Here is a 9,338-nt window from a genome sequence, read left to right as displayed (position 1 = left end):
CAGCTCCTCAGGAGGCTGAGGCACGAGAATCACTTGAACACGGGAGGTGAAGTTTGCAGTGAGCTGAGATTGGGCCACTGCACTCCACCCTGGGTGACAGAGCAAGACTCAGTCTTAAAAAAAAAAAGAAAGAAAGAAAAAAAAGAAAAAAAAAAACAGAAAGAAAGAAAGGAAGAAGGAAGGAAGGAAGGAAGGAAGGAAGGAAGGAAGGAAGGAAGGAAGGAAGGAAAGAAGGAAGGTTAAACCATAGTAGTAGAGCAGATTGGAGGTGGGGAGCCTGAAGGCAATGGGAAAACCAAGGTACTAGAAGGTGGCGGGAATTGAAACAGCAACGAAGAGGGGGAAATAATGAGGTAACTTTGAAATTTATGAAATGTGCGAAAACTGTGAAAATTGAGGGGAGGGCAGTTGATGATGACTCTGTGAGTAACCAGGAGACCAACATCAGGGATGGCATTTATTAAGAAGGTGGTAATGGCCGACTGGGCACAGTGGCTCACACCTGTAATCCCAGCACTTTGGGAGGCCGAGGTAGGTGGATCACGAGGTAAGGAGTTCGAGACCAGCTTGGCCAATATGGTGAAACCCCATCTCTACTAAAAATACAAAAAACTTAGCCATGCCTGTGGTTCCAGCTGCTTGGGAGGCTGAGGCAGAAGAATCACTTGAACCTGGGAGGCGGAGGTTGCAGTGATCTGAGATCCTGACACCACACTCCAGCCTAGGTGACAAAGTGAGATTCCATCTCAAAAAAAAAAAAGAAGAAGGTTTTGATACCCTTACCTAGACACTGTGCATTTAAGCTCCTTCAGAAGAACCAGACAGAAACTTTTGTAGGCAGTTGGATACTAAAGGCTAGAGCTCAAAAGAGTATTGCTGTGGCTTTGGGGCTTATCGGCTTTGAGGGGATTGCTGAGGATAAAAGCGGGTAAGACCTGAAGAACAGCACAGCAGGGAGGAGGCTACACACTGAACTTGCACCACTCTAGGGACCAATGATGGGCCTGTTTATGGAAGCTGAATTCTAGAACCAGACGGGACTCTTTACAGATGGAGAAACAGAGAACATGCATATCTGGTTGTATATTGCCAGCTGGTTAGGGGACAGCCTGATTTTCCGTCTGCAGTGCTTTCCTCCTGCTTATATATCTTTTTTTAACTTTCTTTTTTTAAGATAAGATCTCACTCTGTCACCCAGGTTGGGGTGCAGTGGCGGGATCTCAGCTCACTGCAACCTCCACCTCCCAGGTTCAAGTGATTCTCTTGCCTCAGCTTCCCAAGCAGCTGGGACTATAGGTGTGTACCACCACACCTGGCTAATTTCTGTATTTTTAGTAGAGATGGGGTTTTGCCATGTTGGTCAGGCTGGTCTAGAACTACTGGCCTCAAGTGATCCACCCACCTCAGCCTCCCAAACTGCTGGGATTACAGGTGTGAGCCACTGCACCCAGCCCTGTATCTTTTTTTAAATTTTAATTTAAATTTGTGTAGAGATAGGGTCTCACCCTGGCTAGAGTACAGTGGCACATTCATAGCTCACTGTAGGCTTGAACTGCTAGCCTCAAGTGATCCTCCCACCTTGGCCGGCCAAAGTGCTTTGACCTATAGGCATGAGCCACCTCACTAGGGCTTGCTTTTATGTATTTCTTCATAGGGGAAGAAAGAGATGACACACAGGGATGTACACAGGAGAGTGCCTCCCCAGGGCGCCATTTTGTATGTGTTAGTAAAAATAGACAATAGTTCCAAACTGTCCTAAGAAGCTAAAACCTTTTCCTTACACACAAAAAAAACTGCATGTGGACACCAGGAGAAAGGAATTGGGTGCATCTCTTCACATAACAAGGACATCGCGGCCTTTTCCGAAAGGGCATCTGGCACTCTGCAAAAATGTCTGGCCAGGGTTTGCCTACATTGGGAGAGACCTGAGCTGAGCAGGCCTCACTGGCCCCAATCACAGCCTGAACCTCTCACTTGGACTGGGTCCTGGCTCGTGCCTGGGAGTGCACCCAAAGGCCACAGCAGGCCTCCTCCCCTGCGGCAGGCAGTTTTGGTTGGGGCCTTCTTCCTCTGGCCTCAGTTTCCCAGAGGGCTTTGGGATCTGAAGGTCCCTAACTCTACCTCTTCCCAATTCCACTTCTTTTTTGTGTTTTCCCTCATTATCCATATTAGGGCAGCTGCATAGCCTAATGCTCCAGCATATAAATGAATCAGGTTTACTTTATAATTAATCAGTTACACAGTACATTTAAGTTGTATACTTTTCCTGGATGTGGTCTTATTTCACAATGAAAAAGTTAAAATTTTAAATTAAAAAAAGAGAGAGAGAGAGCAAGTAAATTCCAGGGCAACCATCGAGTTTACAAAATGTTTCTTTGTCAGACAAAAGCTTTCACCCCTAGAGTGTTCACTAGTGCATGTCATCATTTGTTTATAAAAGGCACATAGTAGCTCCTCAATTGATACCCATTGGCAAAATAAATGATGAACAAATGTGTGGATAGAATGAGTAACTCGGGCAGAGTAAAAGTCCTCGTGAAAAGACAAACAGCACTAAAAAAGCAGTGGAAAGTGTTGAATTAGCAGAGACTCTAGACACACCCCAATTGTTTCCAGGCCTATTGCGTCAAGCAGGACACACCTGTAGAGCAGCCACCACCAGGCAAGGGGTTCTTTGTCCAAGGACTCCCCACCCCACCCCCGCTCATACCTGTTTGGGAGGCAGAGCTCTAACAGGAGGGAACTGCCCTTTATAAAGGTCATAGGAAACAGAGGTGTGTCACCAGGCCAGCCCAAAGCAGCCAGGCCCAGGCCGTTCCCCATCGCAGTTCTCTCCCCAGCTTAAGGTGCTGTCCCTTCCTTCATCTGCACAGAGCCCTTGAGGCGGAGGAGGGCAGCGGCTGCAGATGAAACCAGACCCTTCTTGGGAGGCTCAAGCCTCAGTTCCTGGCCTAGGCAGGGCAGGCCACATGTTGTTATGGTTGAGTCGACCAGCTGGGAATCAGCAGGGGGTTTGTAAGGAAACTGCATTAATTAGGAAAAAGCAAACATGACTGTCACTCCAGTCTGCCAGCCCCTTCCTCTGATTTCCCTTGCAGTTCCCCCAGCCCCACGTGGTCTCCATCAGATCAACTCTCCCTCCACCTTCCCGCCCCTTTCCCCTTTCCGTTGCCTCTGCTCCTTCATGGCTCACATCTGCGCTGCTCTTGGCTCTGACCCCTCTTCCTGGGCGAGGTGAGAGGAAGGCTGGAAGAGCACATCCATCCACAGCTGGGACCAGAACCTCCCCAGCCCTGAAGCCATAGATGGGCTGACCTAACTCCTTCTTGGGCTCTGGCCTGAGCCTCACTGTCCTGTGAGCCAGCAGCACATCACTCGACCACATCATCCCTGCTGCGAATTTAAGTTTTCCTTGGCAAAATGAACATTTCTGGGTTCATCTCCTGTGGGTTTCCCTGAACATCTTCATTGAGAAGGTTTATTTGGGATGTAAGTTGATCTCCAGAATTAAGACAGAGTCCAGGACAAGATGTGGAGAAAGAAGGGCGGTCTCCTTGGGAAATGGGGTGGAACCTAGGGGACTGGCCTCCTCTGAAGAGGAGGTGGTAGAAGAAATAAAGAGAGGTCCAGAAATAAAAAGGGGTTCCTCAGCCTCCCTTCTCTCCTACATGTGTATACAGCGTCATTGCTGCTCTTCGAGTTCCAGGATTGCCACTGCAGCTGGAAATAATTCTTCTCATGCATGAGAATGGCTCTGTCAACAACCCTAGAGACTTAGGCTCAGAAAAAGACCCTTCCTTTGGGTGGCAGCTAACCATCTGCAGCTCTCAGACAAGGGCCCTGACCCCCTTTTATTCCACAGCACAGTTGTACTTACAAAAAGAATCCACAGCATACTCAACTAGGGAGAAGGGAATAAAAGACTCACTAATTAAATAGAACATACTATTTTTGGAGTAGGAAGTTAGATATTAGAAAAAATTTTGGGCCAGGCGCAGTGGCTCATGCCTGTAATCCTAGCATTTTGGGAGGCCAAGGCAGGTAGATCACCTGACATCAGGAGTTGGCAGCCTGGCCAACTCAGTAAAACCCCATCTCTACTAAAAATACAAAAATTAGCCAGGTGTGGTGGCAGGCGTCTGTAATCCCAGCTACTCGGGAGGCGGAGGCAGGAGAATCGCTTGAACCCAGGAGGCGGAGGTTGCAGTGAGCAGAAATCGCACCATTGTACTCCAACCTGGGCGACAAGAGCAAAACTTCATCTCAAAAAAAGAAAAGGAAAAGTGTGAAATTTTTAAATGGTGCTAGGTCAGTTAGATACTGAAACTATAGGGGAAAAATGAATCTTAATCCCAGTTTCAGACCACATAACTAAACAATTCTAGGTGACTTAAAGACCTAAATGTGAAAAGTAAACAATAAAGTTTTCAGGAAAAAAGACAGAGCACCTTCATAATCTTGAAGAGGACAAAAATATTATTATTTATTTTTTACTTTTTATAGAGACACCTTCTTACTCTGTCACTCAGGCTGAAGTGCAGTGGCATCATCATAGCTCAGTGTAACCTCAAACACCTGGGCTCAAGTGACCCTCCTCACCTTAGCCTTCCAAGTAACCTGGACTGCATGCACATACCCAGATATTTTTTTAAAAATAGGGTTTCACTCTCATCACTCAGGCTGCTGGAGTGTAGTGGCACAATCATGGCTCACTGTAGCCTTGACTTCCCGGGCTCAGGTGATTCTCCCACCTCAGCCTCTGGAGTAGCTGAGACTACAGGCATGCACCACCATGCCTGGCTAATTTTTTTGTGTATTTCCAGTAGAGACGGGGTTTCATCTATTGCCCAGGCTGTTCTCAAACTTCTGGGCTCAAGCAATCGTCCTGCCTCAACTTCTCAAAGTGTTGAGATTACAGGCATGAGCCACCACGCCCAGCGAGAAAAAGAATTGAATAGGAAACAAAAAGTATCAACCATAAAAGAAAAAAACTGATAAATTGCACATATTAAAATTTTTTAAATACTCCTCATAAAAAAAAAAAAAACTACAGGAGAATTAAAAGGCAACCCACAGAGAGGGAGATGACATTTAAAGTACATATAGTCAAGAAAGGATAAGTATCCAGAACATATAAAGAACTACAAATCAATAAGAAAAAGACATGCCGGGAGCTATAGCTCATGCCTGTAATCCCAGCACTTTGGGAAGTTGAGGCAGATTGCTTGAGGGGAGGAGTTTGAGACCAGCCTGGGCAACATAGTGAGACCCTGTCTCCATAAAAAAAATTAAAAACAAGCTGGGTATCAAACTGGGCACGGTGGCTCATGCCTATAATCCTAGCACTTTGGGAGGCTGAGGTAGACAGATCACCAGAGGTCAGGAGTTTGAGACCAGCCAGGCCATCATGGTGAAACCCCATCTCTACTAAAAATATAAAAATTAACTGAGCGTGGTGGCGGGAGCCTGTAATCCCAGCTACTCAGGAGGCTAAGGCAGGAAAATTGCTTGAACCCAAGAGACTGAGGTTGCAGTGAGCCGAGATCATGCCACTCCACTCCAGCCTGGGCGACAGAGCTAGACTCCATGTCAAAAAAAAAAAAAAAAACAAATAGTTGGGTATCATAGTGTATGCCTATAGTCCCAGCTCCTCAGGAGGCTGAGGTTGGAGAATCACTTGAGCCCGAGAGGTCAAGCCTGTAGAAAGCCACGAATGTGCCACTGCACTACAGCCTGGGTGACACAGAAGTCCTGTCTTTAAATAAATAAACAAATAAATAAATAGAAAAAAGAAAAGCAAAACACAGGCAACCCAACAGAACATGAGCCAAAATATTAAACATACATTTTACAAAAGAGATGTCTAAATGGCCTATATTGCTATCTAAACTGCATGCTTAAAATTTATTGGCCAGGTGTGGTGGCTCACGCCTGTAATCTCAACACTTTGGAAGGCCGAGGCAGGTGAATAATCTGAGGTCAGGAGATCCATACCAGCCTGGCCAATATGGTGAGACTCTGTCTCTACTAAAAATACAAAAATTAGCTGGGCATGGTGGGGTGCACCTGTAATCCCAGCTACTCGGGAGGCTGAGGCAGGAGAATCACTTGAACCCAGCAGGCGGAAGGTACAGTGAGCCAAGATCACACCGTTGCACTCCAGCCTGGGGGACAGACTGAGACTCTGTCTCAAAAATAAATAAATAAATAAATAAAAAATAAAAACAAATGGTCTATAAACATATGAAAAGTTTCTCATCTTCATTAAGCATCGGAGAAATGTAAAATAAATACACAGTGAGAGCCTACTACAGACCAACCAGAATGGCAAGATTAAAAGGACAAAAAAAAAAATCAAATATTGACAAGGTGTGGAGCAATTAGAACTGTCACACACAGTTGATACCAGAGTAAACTGGTACAATCATTATGGAAAATTGTTTGGCAGTATCTAGCCTGGCCTTTGGGCCAGACATGGTGACTTGCGCCTGTAATCTCAGCACTTTGGGGAGGCTGAGACAGGCAGATTTCTTGAGCTCAAGAGTTCAAGAGAAGCCTGGGCAACATGGCAAAACCCCACCTCTACAAAAAATACAGAAAATTAGCCGGGCGTAGTGTCATGTGCCTGTAGTCCCAGCTACTCAGGAGGCTGAGGTGGGAGAATCACCCGTGCCCAAGAAGTCCAGTCTGCAGTGAGCCATGATCATGCCACTGTACTCCAGCCTGGGTGACAGAGCAAGACTCTCTCAAAAAAAAATTAATTTAATTTTAAAAGGCTTTTGTAAAAACTGTCAAGGCAATATCTTCTACTAAAGCTGAGCATAGGCATGCCCTGCAACCTAACAGTTCCACTGCTGGATAGACCCCAAAGAAATTTGTTCCTTTTTTTTTTTTTTTTTTGAGGCAGAGTCTCACTCTGTCGCCCAGGCTGGAGTGCAGTGGCGCAAGCTCAGCTCACTGCAAGCTCCGGTCCTGGGTTCACGCCATTCTCCTGCCTCAGCCTCCCGAGTAGCTGGGACTACGAGTGCCCACCACCACGCCAGGCTAATTGTTTTGTACTTTTAGTAGAGAGGTGTTTTCACCATGTTAGCCAGGATGGTCTCAATCTCCTGACCTCGTGATTCGCCCATCTCGGCCTCCCAAAGTGCTGGGATTACAGGCGTGAGCCACCACGCCCAGCCCCCAGAAGTTTGTTCTTGTGTTCACCAAGAGTCACGTAGAAGAATGTTACAGCACTGTTTGTAGTAGTCCCAAGTGGAAAGTATCTAAATTCTATCAACAGAAAAAAAAAAAGTGATTTTTAAAAATATGGCATATTCACAGTGGAATATTATATAAAAGTCACATGCAGGGAAAAGTAATGTATCGTGCTAAAAGTCAGGATAATGATTATCCTTGGGAGGTAGTGTCTGGAAGGGGACACAAGGGGATGTTCTAGAGTGCCAGTCATGTTCTGCTTGAACATGCCACTCCACTCCAGTATGGGTAGTGTGTTCCCTTTGTGAAAATTCATCAAGCAGTACACCGATGATTTGTGGTTGTTTTGTTTTGTTTTGTTTTGTTTTGTTTTGTTTTTGAGATGGAGTCTCACTCTGTTGCCCAGGCTGGAGTGCAATGGCACGATCTCGGCTCACTGCAACCTCCACCTCCAGGGTTCAGGTGATCCTCCTGCCTCAGTCTCCTGAGTAACTGCGATTACAGGAGCCAACCACCACACCCAGCTAAGTTTTGTATTTTTAGTAGAGATGAGGTTTCACCATGTTGGCGACGCTGGTCTCAAACTCCTGGGGCCTTAAGTGATCCATTCTCCTTGGCCTCCCAAAGTGCTGGGATTATAGGCATGAGCCACTGTACTCAGCCTGTGTATTTTTCTTTCATGGGTAATACCTTTTTTTTTTTTTTTTTTTTGAGACGGAGTCTCGCTCTGTCGCCCAGGCTGGAGTGCAGTGGCCGGATCTCAGCTCACTGCAAGCTCCGCCTCCCGGGCTTTACGCCATTCTCCTGCCTCAGCCTCCCGAGTAGCTGGGACTACAGGCGCCAGCCACCTCGCCCGGCTAGCTTTTTGTATTTTTTAGTAGAGACAGGGTTTCACCGTGTTAGCCAGGATGGTCTCGAACTGCTGACCTCGTGATCCACCTGTCTCGGCCTCCCAAAGTGCTGGGATTACAGGCTTGAGCCACTGCGCCCGGCAGGGTAATACTTTAATTAAATGATGTGTTGTTGTTTTTTAAAGCTAGTCTCCTGATCAAAACCTGGTCTCACAGAATTGTAGGGACTAATCATAAATGGACTCAGAAAAATAAGATATTATAAGGCAAAGAATATCCACAGTATTATTTCATCTTGCCAAATGTAAACAATGCTTATCTCTGGATTTTAGATGACATTTATTTTCTTTTCACTTTATTTATTGTTTCATTTTTCTACAATGATCACATGTTACCTGTTATAGTTGTTTTTTAAAATAAAATTTGGTTATGATAAGTTAAGATAAGATAATGAGAAGAGGGTTGGCATTCAAATGCTTTAGCTCACTATGTCCAAAGCAAGCCCTGGGTTGGGCTCTGTTGCTGCCTTTGTCTCTACCAGATTCCTGGAAGTTGGAAATGGGTGAAGAAACAGGGGATGCAGTACAAACACAGAAGGTCATCTATACAGAGGTCATCTATACATCCATAAGCTCAAGGTCATCTATACAGAACAAACTTGGAAGATATAGGGAGAGTCAAAGCTTTCTTGATCCTGGCTGGGACACCTAGACCTACACCCCACTAAGACCCTCTGCTTCACTCCTAATCCATGTGTCAGTCTCTACCACCTTGATTGACTTTTCTTTTAAGTTTCACCTTCACCGGGTTTACCTTTGCTAAATGAGATGTTTTAATGTACCCCAATGCTGCATTTCTCCTGTTCTCCCTGTCTATGATGATGCCACTCAAACTTTCCATACAGCAGCTGCTCTGCATCCTCCTAGCCTACTAGGGTGATGGTCCTAACTGGATGATGGGCTCCTCTCCCACTCATCAGAAAACATCCTATGTCATTTAATAAGCCTGACTTTTCCCATCTATGAATCAGAGATGGATAACTAGAAAATCCCTCTTCAGGCTTATTACGGAAGGTGGAAATTATCCTTCCAAGTGGAAGAACTGAGTTGTGAATGATTTTCCTTCCCTATGGAGCTCCAGAGGAACATCCTATATGTCCCACAAATCTAAAAGAGGAAAAACTGGGCAGCTGTATTTTCTCCTTGGTACCATAAGCTTCCTTACAACACAAGTGAGTCCAACTTGTGAAAAGAGTCATCTCCATAACTGCTCTATTAACTAGCTTATGTT

Source organism: Trachypithecus francoisi, unplaced genomic scaffold (genome assembly GCF_009764315.1).
Source record: "Trachypithecus francoisi isolate TF-2019V2 unplaced genomic scaffold, Tfra_2.0 Lachesis_group10, whole genome shotgun sequence".
In the NCBI taxonomy this organism is placed as follows: Eukaryota; Metazoa; Chordata; class Mammalia; order Primates; family Cercopithecidae; genus Trachypithecus; species Trachypithecus francoisi.
Note: the sequence above shows the minus strand (reverse complement) of the source record.